General features: G+C 39.2%; 1 pseudogene; it reads right to left on the reverse strand.

The window, feature by feature from the left end:
• The window catches only part of LOC132693137 (large ribosomal subunit protein uL4 pseudogene), a 59,200-nt pseudogene extending 46,482 nt beyond the window's left edge, over positions 1-12,718 (reverse strand).
• Positions 12,719-13,973: the final 1,255 nt, after the last annotated feature.

Genomic DNA, 13,973 nt, shown 5'->3' on the forward strand with positions numbered 1-13,973 from the left:
TTCATCAGGGAAATTGGTCTATAGTTCTCCTTTTTTGTGGGGTCTCTGTCTGTTTTTGGAATCAAGGTAATGCTGGCTTCATAGAAAAAGTTTGGAAGTTTTCCTTCCATATCTATTTTTTGGAACACCTTCAAGAGAATAGGTGCTTAGTCTTCCTTAAACATTTGGTAGAATTCCCCTGGAAAGCCATCTGGCCCTGGACTCTTGTTTTTTGGCAGATTTTTGATTGCTAATTTGATTTCTTTCCTGGTTATGGGTCTGTTCAAATTTTCTCTTTCTTCCTGTTTCAGTTTTGGTAGTGTATGTTTCTAGGAATTTGTCCATTTCTTCCAGATTGCCCATTTTATTGGCATATAATTGCTCATAATATTCTCTTATTATCATTTTCATTTCTGCTGTGTTGGTTGTAATCTCTCCTCTTTCATTCTTGATTTTATTTTTTGGGGGCCTTTCCTTTTTCTTTTTTATCAAAGTGGCTAGTGGTTTATCAATTTTGTTAATTCTTTCAAAGAACCAGCTTCTGGTTTCATTGATCTGTTCTACCTTTTTTTTTTTTTTTTTGGTTTCGATAGCATTAATTTCAGGTCTATTCTTTGTTATTTCCTGTCTTCTGCTGGTTTGGGGTTTTATTTGCTGTTCTTTTTCCAGCTCCATAAGGCATAAGGTTAGGTTGTGTATCTGAGATCTTTCTTCCTTCTTTAGGAAGGCCTGGATTGCTATATACTTTCCTCTTATGACTGCCTTTGCTGTGCCCCAGAGGTTTTGGGCTATGGTATTATCATTTTCATTGACTTCCATATACTTTTTAATTTCCTCTTTAACTTCTTGGTTAGCCCATTCATTCTTTAGTAGGATGTTATTCAGTCTCCAAGTATTTGTTACCTTTCCAAATTTTTTCTTGTGGTTGATTTCGAGTTTCATAGCGTTGTGGTCTGAAATTATGCACAGTATGATCTCGATCTTTTTGTATTTACTTAGGGCTAATTTATGTCCCAGTATATCGTCTATACTGAAGAACGTTCCATGTGTACTGGAGAAGAATGTATGTTCTGCTGCTTTAGGATGAAATGTTCTGAATATATCTGTTAAGTCTATCTGGTCCAGTGTGTCATTCAAAGCCATTGTTTCCTTGTTGATTTTCTGTTTAGATAATCTGTCTATTGTTGTAAGTGGGGTGTTGAAGTCCCCTACTATTATGGTATTATTATCAATGAGTTTTTTTATGTTTGTGATTAACTGATTCATACATTTGGGTTCTTTCACATTTGGTGCATAAATGTTTATAATTGTTAGGTCTTGGTGGATAGCCCCTTAATTATGATATAATACCCTTCTTCATCTCTTATTACAGTCTTTATTTTAAAGTCTAGATTGTCTGATTTAAGTACGGCTACTCCAGCTTTCTTTTGTCGAGCATTGACATGATAGATGGTTCTCCATCCCTTTACTTTCAGTCTGAAGGTGTCGTTTAGGTCTAAAGTGGATCTTTTGTAAACAGCATATAGATGGATCTTATTTTCTTATCCATTCTGTTATCCTATGTCTTTTTATTAGAGCCCTTAGTTCATTGATGTTTAGAATGAGTACTGAAAGATACAAATTTATTGTCATTATGTTGCCTGTAGAGTTTGAGTTTCTGGTGGTGTTCTCTGGTCTTTTCTAGTCGTTGTTGCTTTTGGTCTGCCTCTCTCTCTCTCTTTTTGCCTTTTCTCCCCCCAGAGAGCCCCCTTACAATTTCTTGCAGGGCTGGTTTAGTAGTCAATTAACTCCTTTTTGTTTGTCTGGGAAGCTTTTTCTCTCTCCAGCTTTGCTAGATAAGCAATTCTTGGGTACATATTTTTCTGATTCAGCACATTGAATATATCCTGCCACTCCATTTTGGCTCGCCAAATTTCTGTGGATAGGTCTGCTGCAAACCCGATCTGTCTTCCCTTGTATGTTAAGGACGTTATCTTCCCTTGCTGCTTTCATGATTCTTTTCTTGCCTGAGTATTTTGTGAATTTGACTATGATAGGCCTTGCTGATTGTTGGTTTTTGTTGAATCTAATAGGAGTCCTCTGTGCTTCCTGGATTTTGATGTCTATGTCTTTCCCCAGGTTAGGAAAGTTTTCTGCTATGATTTGTTCTCATAAACCTTCTACCCCTTTTTCTCTCTCTTCGTCTTCTGGGATCCCTATGATTCTGATATTGTTCCTTTTTAATGAGTCACTTAGTTCTCCAATTCTTAAATTGGGCTCTTTTGTCTTAGTCCTCCTTTTTTTCTGCTTCATTATTCTCCATAAGTTTGTCCTCTATAGCGCTGCTTTGCTGCTCTGCCTCATCCATCCTTCCCGCCATGGCAACATTGAAGATTGCAGGTCTGTTATAGCATTTTTTAAATTTCATCCTGACTAACTTTTACTTCTTTTATCTCCACAGAAAGGGATTCTAATCTGTTTTCAAGACTAGTTAGTATTCTTATTATTGTGATTCTAAATTCTGGTTCAGACATCTTGCTTGTATCTGTGTTGATTAAGTCCCTGGCTGTCATTTCTTCCTGCTCTTTCTTTCGGGGTGAATTCCTTCCTTTCATCATTTTGAAGGAAGAAAGAAATTAATAAGTTAAAAAAATTAAAATTAAAAATTTTAAAACAACACACACACAAAAATCAAATGATGCTAGATCCTAGGTGTGTTTTGGTCTGGTTGTTGAAAGGGGCTTACTAGATTAGAGAAAAAAGAGAAAGATAAGAAAAGACAAAAAAAAAAAAAAAAGAAAAAGAAGAAAAGGAAAAAAAAGGAAAACATTTGAAAATTTGAAAAAATGTATGCAATGAAATAGAATAAAATTAAATGATGGAAGCAAAATATAATTTGAAAAATTTACAAAGAAGTAAAAATATATTAGAAAAAATTAAAGAAAAATGTTTTTAATAATAATTGAAAATAAAAATAATTTTTTCTCTTTCTGTATTCAAGAAAAAGAAAAGAAACAAAAAAGAAAAAAATTGAATAAATGGACCAGTGAACAGACTGAGATACAACTGAAATTACCTTGTTTTCCCCTAGCAGTCAAAGTATGAAGCACTTTATAGTCCGTAAACTAAGCAGGCAGAGAGACTTGTGGTGTTCCTGAAGAGCGAGGTTGTTCCAGTTTGGTGGGGCCTAGTGTAATGTCCATTATCCACTAGATGGCGCTGCTTAATTTACTGGGGTGGATTGTTGTGGTACTTGTAAGTGAGTATGCGCATGTGTGGGAGGGGTGAAAATGGCACCACCCAGCTACCCAGTCTCTAGTATGGGAACTCTGTTCTTCCCTATCAGCAATCATGCACCCATCCTTTGTCTCTGGCTTCCATCCACTCCCTACTTGTACCCTGTCCATGACCAAGCTATCAGATTGCCAGGCGGCACCTCCCTCCTGAATTTTATCTTGGATGCGGATGTGTTTCCCAACCCCTCACTTCTGAGAAACTGCGTCTTTGACCCACTCAGACCTTTGGGGGAGGGTCTCACCAAGGAATGGCCAGGTGCCAGCCTCACCCAGGAACATTTGCAGGACTGTGCTGCTGCTAATTCCCAGAGACTGTGGCTGGGTGCCAGCCTGCCCCAGAAAAAGGTGATGCGATCGCGTAGCAGCAGCCTTTCAGGGATTATGGAAAACCACAACATACATCTGGTGCCAGGCTTCACCCTTAACGTCTTTGTTCCAGAACCAGCAAATGTGGTTGTTCTCTGGGGTCTGCTGTGACCTTTGCCTGTGGGATGGCCACACAGCCTCTACCAAATGTCCTTCCAGCAGGGGAACCACCTCTGCCTGTGTGGCCCAAGGACCCCAAGGACTTCACTCTCTGCTTCTGGGGATTCACCGTTCCCACCAGAGCTCCACCAGGTGTCAAGCTGTGGAGTTTTAGACTCTGCACTCCCCTGTTTATAGAGTCTTAATGGAATTTAAACCCTCTCCTTTCTCCTTTCGCCCTGTTTTGTTCAGTCCTTGTGGCTGTTTCCACTTTTTCCACTTTCTCTCCAGCTGCTTTTGGGTGCTTTTCCCATACTCTCCCCTCATCTCTGTTCTCTCTCCACAAGCAAAAACAGCTCCCTGCCCTCCCTCCGCAGCTTCTGTCTCCCCCAGTTCACCTCTCCATGCCATGAACCTGCTGAGTTCTGTGGTCGGATTGTGCAGATTGTTGTGTTAATCCTCAAACAGTTTTCTAGGTGTGCAGGATGGTTTAGTGTTGATCTGGCTGTATTTCATGGATGAGAGATGCAAAACAAACTTCCATGCTGTTCTGCCATCTTGTCCCCTCTCCCATGGTGGGTTTCTTTTCTGCAGGCTTCCTCTATGCTTCTGGTTTCTTGGTAGCTGCAGGCTTTTTTCCTGCCAAAGGTTTCTTTTTCCTTTTTTTTAAAATTTTTTCCAAAAATTTATTCAAGTTATAACCTATAGTGTAGTATTGGTTTTAAGAGTAGAATTTAGTGATTAATCACATATAACACCCAGTGCTTATCCCACAAGTTCCCTTTTTAATGCCTATCACCCATTTAGCCCATTCCGTACCCACGTCCCTACAGCAATCCTTAGTTTGTTCTCTCTAGTTAAGAGTTTCTTATCATTTGTCTCCCTCTCTGTTTTTATTTTTCCTTCCCTTCCCCTATATTCATCTGTTTTGTTTCTTAAATTCCACATATGAGTGAAATCACATGATATTTGTCTTTCTCTGATTGACTTATTTCACTTAGCATAATACACTTTAGTTCCATTCACATTGTTGCAAATGACAAGATTTCATTCTTTTTGATCACCAAGTAATATTCCATTGTGTGTGTGTGTGTGCGTGTGTGCGTGTGTGTGCATGCCATATCTTCTTTATCCATTAACCAGTCAAAGAACATTTGGGTTCTTTCCATAACTTGGCTATTGTTGATAGTGCTGCTATTAACATTGGGGTGCATGTGTCCATTGAAATCAGTATTTTTGTATCCTTTCAATTAATACTTAGTAGTGCAATTCCTAGGTCATATGGTAGTTCTATTTTTAACTTTTATAGAGCCTCCATATTGTTTTCCAGAATGGCTGCACCAGTTTGCATTCCTACCAACAGTATGAGAGGGTTCCTTTTTCTCTGCATCCTTGGTAACATCTCTTATTTCCTGAGTTGTTAATTTTAGCCATTCTGACAGGTATGACATGGTATCTCATTGTGGTTTTGTTTTGTTTTGTTTGTTTGTTTTATTTTTTAGAGAGAGAGAGATCAAGAGCAAGTGAGCAAGCAGAGGGGAGAGGCAGGGTAGAGGGGAGAGAGAATCCCGTGGCCATGGGATCATGCCCTGAGCCAAAATCAATAGTTGGACATTCAAGTGACTGAGCCACTCAGGTGACCCCTCACTGTGATTTCGATTTGTGTTTCCCTGATCATGAGTGCCATTGAGAATTTTTTTCATGTATCTTTTTCATGTAGCCATTTTTCATGTAGCCTTTTGTATGTCATCTTTGGAGAAATGTCTGTTCATGTCTTGTGCCCATTTCTTAACTGGATTATTTATTTTTTGGGTGTTGAGTTTGATAAGTTATTTATAGATTTTGGGTACTAGCCCTTTATCTGGTATATCATTTGCAAATATTTTATTCCATTCTGTAGGCTGCCTTCTAGTTTTGTTGATTGTTTCCTTCACTGTGCAGAAGGTTTTTGTCTTGATGAAGTCCCAATAGTTCATTTTTGCTTTTGTTTCCCTTGCCTCCAGTGACATGTCTAATAAGAAGATGCTGCAGCCGAGGTCAGAGGGATTGCTGCCTGTGTTCTCCCTTGGGGATTTTAATGGTTTCCTGTCTCACATGTAGGTCTTTCATTTTTTGAATTTATTGTTGTGTATAGGTAAGAAAGTTGTCCAGTTTCATTGTTTTGCATGCCACCGTCCAGTTTCCCCAGCACCATTTGTTGAAGATACTGTCTTTTTTCCATTGGATATTCTTTCCTGCTTTGTCAAATATTAATTGGCCATATAGTTGTGGGTTCATTTCTGGGGTCTCTATTTTGTTCCATTGATCTAAGTGTCTATTTTTGTGTCAGTACCATACTGTCCTGTGATTAAAGCTTTGCAATACAGTTTGAAGTCTGGAATTGTGATGCCTCCCTCTTTGTTTATCTTTTTCAAAATCACTTTTAGGGTCTTTTCTAATTTCATGCAAATTTTGGGATTGTTTGTTCTGGCTCTGTGAAGAATGCTGGTGTTATTTTGATAGAGATTGCATTGAATGTGTAGATTGCTTTGGGTAGTATAGACATTTTAACAATATTTGCTCTTCTAATCCATGAGCATGGACTATTTTTCCATTTCTTTGTGTCTTCTTTAATTTCTTTCATAAGTGTTCTGCAGTTTTCAGAGCACAGATCTTTTACCTCTTTCGTTACGTTTATTCCTAGGTATCTTATGGTTTTTGGTGCAATTGTAAATGGGATCAATTCCCTGATTTCTTTTCTGCTCTTTCATTATTGGTGTGTAGAAATGCAACAGGTTTCCTTACATTGATTTCATATCCTGAACTTTGATAAATTCGTATGTTAGTTCTAGCAATTTTTTGGTGTAGTCTTTTGGGTTTTCCACATAGATTATCATGTTATCTGCAAAGAGTGAAAGTTTGATTTACTTCTTGCCAATTTGGATGCTTTTTATTTCTTTTTGTTTTCTGATTGCTGAGGCTACGACTTCCATTACTATGTTAAATAGTAATGGTGAGAGTGGACACCATTGTCATATTCCTGATCTTAGGGGGAAATGTTCTCAGTGTTTCCTTATTGAGGATGATATTAGCTGTGGGTCTTTTATTTATGGCCTTTATGATACTGAGGTATGGTTCCATCTATTCCTACTTTGTTGAAGGTTTTTATCAAGAATGGATGCTGTATCTTGTCAAATGCCTTTTCTGTATCAATTGAAAGAATCATATGATTCTTATCCTTTCTTTTATTAAGGTGGTGTATTATGGTGATTGATTTGTGAATATTGAACCAACCCTGTAGCCCAGGAATAAATTCCAGTTGATCATGGTTAATAATTGTTTTAAGTACTGTTAGATTTGATTTGCTAGTATCTTGTGCAGATTTTTTTGCATCCAGATTCATCAGGGATATTCATCTATAACTCTCCTTCTTAGTGGAGTCTTTGGTTTTGGAATCAAGGTAATGCTGGCCTCACAGGATGAATTTGGCAGCTTTCCTTCCATTTCTATTTGTTGGAACAATTTCAGAAGAATGGGTATTAATTCTGCTTTAAATGTCTGGTAGAATTCCCCTGGGAAGCCATCTGGCCCTAGACTCTTATTTGTTGGGAGATTTTTGATTACTGATTCAATTTCTTTACTGGTTATGGGTCTGTTCAAATTTTCTGTTTCTTCCTCTTTCAGTTTTGGTAGTTTCTAATCTTTCTTGGAATGTATCCACTTCTAGATTGCCCAATTTATTGGTATATAATTGCTGATAATATTCTATTATAATTGTATTTCCATGGTGTTTGTTATAATCTCTTCTCTTTCATTCATGATCTTACTTATTTGAGTCCTTTCTCTTTCTTTTTAATAACTACGACTAGGGGCTTATCAATTTTGTCAATTCTTATAAAGAACAAGCTCCTAGTTTTGTTGATCTACTATTTTTTAAAATTTCTATATCATTTGTATCTGCTCTCATTTTTATTTCCCATTTTCTTCTGGTTTTAGGTTTATTTACTGTTCTTTTTCCAGCTCCTTTAGGTTTAAGGTTAGGGTGTGTATTTGAGACCTTTCTTGCTTCTTGATATAGGCCTTTTTGCTGTATACTTCCTTCTTTTGCCCTCCTTTGCTCCATCCCAAAGGTTTTGGATTGTCATGTTTTCATTTTCATTTGCTTACATTTATTATTTTAATTTCTTATTTAATTTACTGGTTAGCCCATCACAGTTAGTAGGATGTTCTTTAATCTCCATGTATTTGTGGTCTGTCCAGTTTTGTTTGTTTGTTTGTTTGTTTTTTTGTTTGACTTCAAGTTTCATAGCATTGTATTGTAGTCTGAAAATATGCATGATATTATCTCAATCTTTTTGTCCTGGTTAAGGCCTGATTTGTGACCCAGTGTATGATCTATTCTGGAGAAGGTTCCACGTGTACTTTAAAAGAATGTGTAGTCTGCTGCTTTAGAATTAAATGCTCTGAATATATGTTAACTCCATCTGGTCCGGTGTATCACTCAAAGCCATTGTTTCCTTGCTTATCTTCTGCTTAGATGATCTGTCCATTGTTGTAAGTGGGTGTTAAAGTCCCCTAGTATTATTCTATTACTATCAATGAGTTTCTTTGTTAATTTATTTGTATATTTGGGTGCTTCCAAGTTTGGCACATAAATATTTACAATTATTATATCTTCTTGCTGGATAGACCCCTTTATTATGTTATAGTGCCCTTCATCTCTTATTATAATCTTTGGTTTAAAATTTAGTTTGTCTGATATAAGTATGGTTACTCAGTTTTTTTTTTTGTTTTTTGTGTTTTTTGTGATGTCCATTGACATGATAAATTGTTCTCCATCTCGTCACGTTCATCTGGAAGTGTCTTTGGGTCTCATGTGAATCTTTTATAAGCAGCATATCAATGGATCTTGTTTTTTTATGCATTATGATACCTTATGTCTTTTGATTGGAGTATTTGGTCTATTTACATTCAGAGTAATTATTGATCAGTATGAATTTGGTGCCATCGTATTACCTATAAAGTTGCTGTGCTTGTAGATTGTCTCCATTCCTTTCTAGTCTTTGTTGGTTTTGGTCTCTCTTTCCTGATCAAAGTGTCCACTTTAATATTTATTGCAGAGCTGGTCTAGTGTTTACAAACTCCTTTAGTTTTTGATTGTCTTGGAAACTCTATCTCTCCTTCTATTCTGAATGATAGCCTTGCTGGATAAACTATTCTTGGCTGTGGGGCACCTGGGTGGTTCAAATGGTTAAGTGTCAGACTTTGGCTCAGGTCATGATCTCACAGTTCTTCAGTTGGAGCCCCATATCAGGATCTGTGCTGACAGCTCAGAGCCTGGAGCCTGTGTAGGATTCTGTGTCTCCCTCTCTCTCTGCCCCTCCTCTGCTCATACTTTCTCTTTCTCTCTCTTAAAAATAAAGAAAAACATTAAAAATATTAAAAGTATTCTTAGCTGAGTATTTTCTCCATTTATTTCATTGAATGTATCATGCCACTCACTTCTGACCTGCCAACTCCCTGGACAGGTCTGCTGCTAACCTAATATGTCTATCCTTACAAGGTTAAGGACCTTTTGTTCCTAGCTGCTTTCAAAATTCTCTTTTTCTTTGATTTTTTGCAAGTTTTACTATGACATGTCTTGGTGTTGACCTGTTTTGGTTGATTTTGAGCGGGGGGGGGTCTCTGTGCCTCTTGGACTTGAATGCCTGTTTCCTTTCTCAGATTATAGAAGTTCTCAGCTATGATTTTTCAAATAAACCCTCTGCACCTTCCCCTACTCTTCTTCTGGGACTCCTGTGATACAGATAATATTGTGCTTTATGGAATCACTTAATTCCCTGGGTCTATAGTCTTGATCTAATAGTTTTCTTTCCCTTTTCTTTCCAGCTTCAATATTTTCCATAACTTTATCTTTTATATCACTTATTCATTCCTTGGCTTCTTCCATCCTCATTGTGATTACAATCAGTCAGTTTTGTATCTCAGGTATAGCATTTTTTTTAACTTCAACCTATTTTTTAGGTCTTTTATCTCTGTAGCAAGGGTTTCTCTGGTGTCTCCTATGCTTCTTTCAAGCCCAGCTAGTATTCTTATAACTGTTCCTCTAAATTCTTGTTCAGATATATTGCTTATATCTTTTTTGAGTAAATCCCTGGCTGTGATTTCTTCTTGATCTTTCTTTTGGGGAGAATTATTTCATCTTGTCATTTTGTCTAGGTTTCTGTGTTTTGTGTGTTATGAAGTCTTGTTATGTTTCCTGATCCTGAGAGTAATGCTATAGTGAGAAAGGGTTATACACTTTACAAAGCCTGGTGCTTCAGGAAATGGTTAAGATATATGCTGTGTACACTCTACTGTTATGATTTGGCTGCTCTTTGCCCCAGGTAAGTCGTGTGCAGAGTACCTCCTTGCTTGTAGTGGAGAGTGTTTGGACCTTTAACTAGGTGTGCTTTAATTTGTTTTTTAAATAAGCCTGATTAAATATAAAAAAGTGCTGATCCAAAGAGAGAGAAAAGGAAAAGGAAAAAAAATCCCCAGATAAGCAAATAAACAAAAAAGTATAAGCCTCATTCCAAAGAAACAGAAAGAAAGAAAACAACAATGACAACAACAACAACAACAACAACAAACAAACAAAGAAAGCCTAGTCCTATTTCCACCAGAACTAAAGCTGACACTTTGGAGCACTCTATAATCAGTAGACTTGGTGCATACAGGGGGTCTGTGCTTGTTCTCTGGGGGAGAGACCTGCCATGCTGGCTCACAGTCAGACCTGCTTTAGAAAAGATGTCCCTACAGGGCCCAGCATGGCGAGGTTTGGTGTAAGCGGCTCCACCCTCCACTGAGGGTGCTATGTTGTTCATTGAATGTAGGTGTTCCAAACATGCTGGCTGTCAGGGGAAGATGGTGTCACGCCACTCTCTTATCCCTGTTTAGGGGAGCTCATGCCCACTGCTGTTCAGGAAGCCCTCACAGAAAAGGGAACAACCTCCCTTTTTGTGTCCTAGGCTTCCATCAGATCCCTGCCCTCAACCTGTCTGTGCCTGGGGCCAATGAATGCCCAGTGCCACAGTTCTCCTGTGTTTTATCTCTGGCCTGTGGCTGGGATTCAACACTCTAAATCGTAAAGGATCAGCAAGGCACAGACCAGATTCCCTTCTCCAGAGGAGGAGGTCTGTGCTGTGTCTGGTGCTGGCTTTTTCCCAGTGAAGCAGTTGCACAGCTGCGTAGGCACTTGGAGTTTATGGTGAAGCACAGCAAAAAGCTGTGATCAGGTTATCTGTCCTCCGTGTGCATTTCTGTCCCTTGCGGATGAATGGCTGCTCACTGGTGCCCACTCAGTCCTTTGTCCTTGGAGAGGCAGTATACCCTCTTCCAAATGTACTCCAGGAAAGGGAACATTCTCTCCTAGTGCGACCCAGGGGATCTCTACACCACACTGTCCTCTGTCCACTCTGTCCAGTGTTTGCCTGTCTCCCTAGGAGCACTGCTGCCCACCTGGTTTGACTCCAGCAAATGGTGCTGACTTCTAAAACCTCAGAATTTGAGTTCCATTGTTTGTAAAAACTTGCAATAGTCAGTTCCTGTTGATTCCCCAGTCAGTGGTTTGGGGGAAGTGTATTTCTTGCATGAACCCCATGCACTGCTCTCTCCCCCTCTCTTTTTCTCTGTCTTCTCTCTGTGAAAAGGGCTCCCTCTCCACTGCAACACCACAGCTTTTCTCTCCCCCATTTTACATCTCCGCACCTGCCACCTTCTCTTCTCTAATTGTGAGGATCGTTCTCTTCATACTCAGATCGATTTGTTAGGTGTTCCAAATGATTTGATGTTGATCTAGCTATGTTTGAGGGACGAGGCAAGCCCGGGGTCCCCTTACTACACTGCCATTGTAACTCCTCCTCCTCTTCTGCTTCTTAACACTGACAGCCTTCTTTCCTTTCTTCCCTACCACAAGCTTCTGGCCTGGAACCCTTTTATCTGATTTGGCTTCTAATACTGCTCCTGCCTTATCCATCTGGAATTTGTGATTCTTGGCCCAGTGAAGAATGGTGTTCTGGTGCATGGTCTTTTCACATGGGTGTAGCTTCAATATGATTCTCAGGTTTTTCAGTGAATACTTCTTCAGAACTCTGCACTGAATCTTCTTATGTGGTACTTGGAGGGCTCTTGGGATCTCTGGGCTCTTCAAGATTCTGCTAAGGTCTGTATTAAGCATCTTGTGCATGGGAAGATTGTAGTCACTCCTGAGGGAGGCATGCTTACCCCTAGTGCCATACAGAGTGTCTAGCTTGCAGAAAGCAAGCATTTCAATCCAAATGCAGAAAGGCCCCACATGCCCACCAGGAGTAAGTTTCAAAATGTTCTATGTGCTTCTATTAAGTAAAGTAATTCCACGGACGTTTCTGAAGGCCTTAATGTTTCTTCATTATAGATGATGCAGGGGTCCCTGTGCTGGATACAATGACAGTTGCTCATTTTGCCCTTGCCAGCTCTCATTCTCTGAGAGGCATAGACCTTTTTGATATCATTCTTCCTTGGTCTTTTTATAGCCTTCAACCACCAAAGAAAGTTCAGGAACTTCCTCAATACGAAGACTTTTAGACATGACCAGCACTAGTAAGGCTGAGGCAGCCAGGGCAGAGTGATGGCATATTGCTTCTGTGTTGTGTTCATTCTGTGGTGCCAAAGGCACCAAGTTTTGGTTGGTGCAAACATGTGGCCCCTATGACACATATTTCCAAAAGCACCCTGGACAGAATGGTGAGTTCCACCACTTCGAACTCTGGAAATTTGAGTCATGGCTCTGCCAGTCTCTCTAAGACTCAGCACTGGTTTGATGACCTGCTAGTTCACTGACACCAGATGGCTCTTTGCTGTTTTCATGCAAGTTGGTGTGAACAAAGTTCATGGTATTGGGTCGAATGGGAGCCTTGAACACTGCAGACAAAGTAACATTAATTTCCAGATGACTCCTCCTTCTTGGAGTATACAGATATTAATGGAGGAGCACAGTCCATCATAGGGAGAGGAGAGGGCCATACTCCTGTATCAGTTGGATATTGTGTGTAGCAATTCATCCCCAAACACCTATTTATTATTTCTCAAAGTCTGTGAGTTGACTGAGGGTTGACTGATCTTGGCTGGGCTTGGCTTGCAGGTGGCTGTGCTCCATCCTCCTGCTAGGATCGTCAAGCCAGCCCCAGTTTGTTCTTGACAGTGGCAATGGCAGAGGTTCAAAAGAGCAAGTGGAAGCATACAAGACTTTTCAAAGCCATCTTATTCTGTGGGCCAAAGAAAATCATATGTTTGAGCCCCAAATTAGGAAGTAGGGGTACCCTCATCTACAGTGGATGACACTACAAAAATATATGGCAAAGGATATAGAATTAGGGAGAAGCAGGGAATTAGGACTATTGATGCAATTTATCACAGAGATGTGTCAACCAAGCAATCATTTTACAATCTACTGTTACTTGTTGGTTTCTCTTACTCTGACTTAAGGAAGGGTTAGCTCCCTTCTGAATCCTGACAACCATGGGAATCTGTTATCTTCTTGGAGGTGGTTGACTCTGAGTGTTGCTTTTTCCAGTTGCTTACTCTGCTTCCTCTCCCCTGTGAAATTGTAAGCTCTGGAGTATCTTCAAACTTGAATCATTAAGTAGGGCACATTTGTGAAGTAACAGGTTTTTTTCCTTAAAAAGTCTTTATTTCCTTCAATAAGTAGGGACAATATGAGTGTGTACATTCACATTATAATCTGGTATTCTTGTATTTTAGCTGGTATTGTATCCCTGTAACACTTTTCCTGGTATTATGGTATTTTACTGAACCTTGTAAGACATAATACCTTTTGTTTGCTAATGGCAGAATTTTAAGCAAGAAATAATACTGACTGAGTAATGGAGGGGCTGTGAAATTGAAATCAACTCCTGTATTTGGACATGAATCCTGATTATTGCACAGAATGGGTGTTCACACATGACCCTGATGGGCTGTATGAATAAAAGTCTTATTTTTATTCTGCAAAATTCACCCATCCAAGGTAGGATTCTGAAACTTTTTGACCTTGTTCTTGGAAGGAGTTATAACATGCCATTTAAATCAATATTAACCTGGCCTCCAAAACCATGTGGAATCTGGGCTTTTCATTCTTTGCATTTTGCATTCTTTTTCCTTCTTTCCAACAACATTCTTACCAAACAAGCCTCTTCTTCCTTTCTTAAATACCAAGCTACTCCATGCCTCAGTTCTTTGTACCACCCATTCCATCTG

The sequence above is a fragment of the Panthera onca genome, chromosome B1, assembly GCF_046562875.1.
Source record: "Panthera onca isolate mPanOnc1 chromosome B1, mPanOnc1 haplotype 2, whole genome shotgun sequence".
In the NCBI taxonomy this organism is placed as follows: Eukaryota; Metazoa; Chordata; class Mammalia; order Carnivora; family Felidae; genus Panthera; species Panthera onca.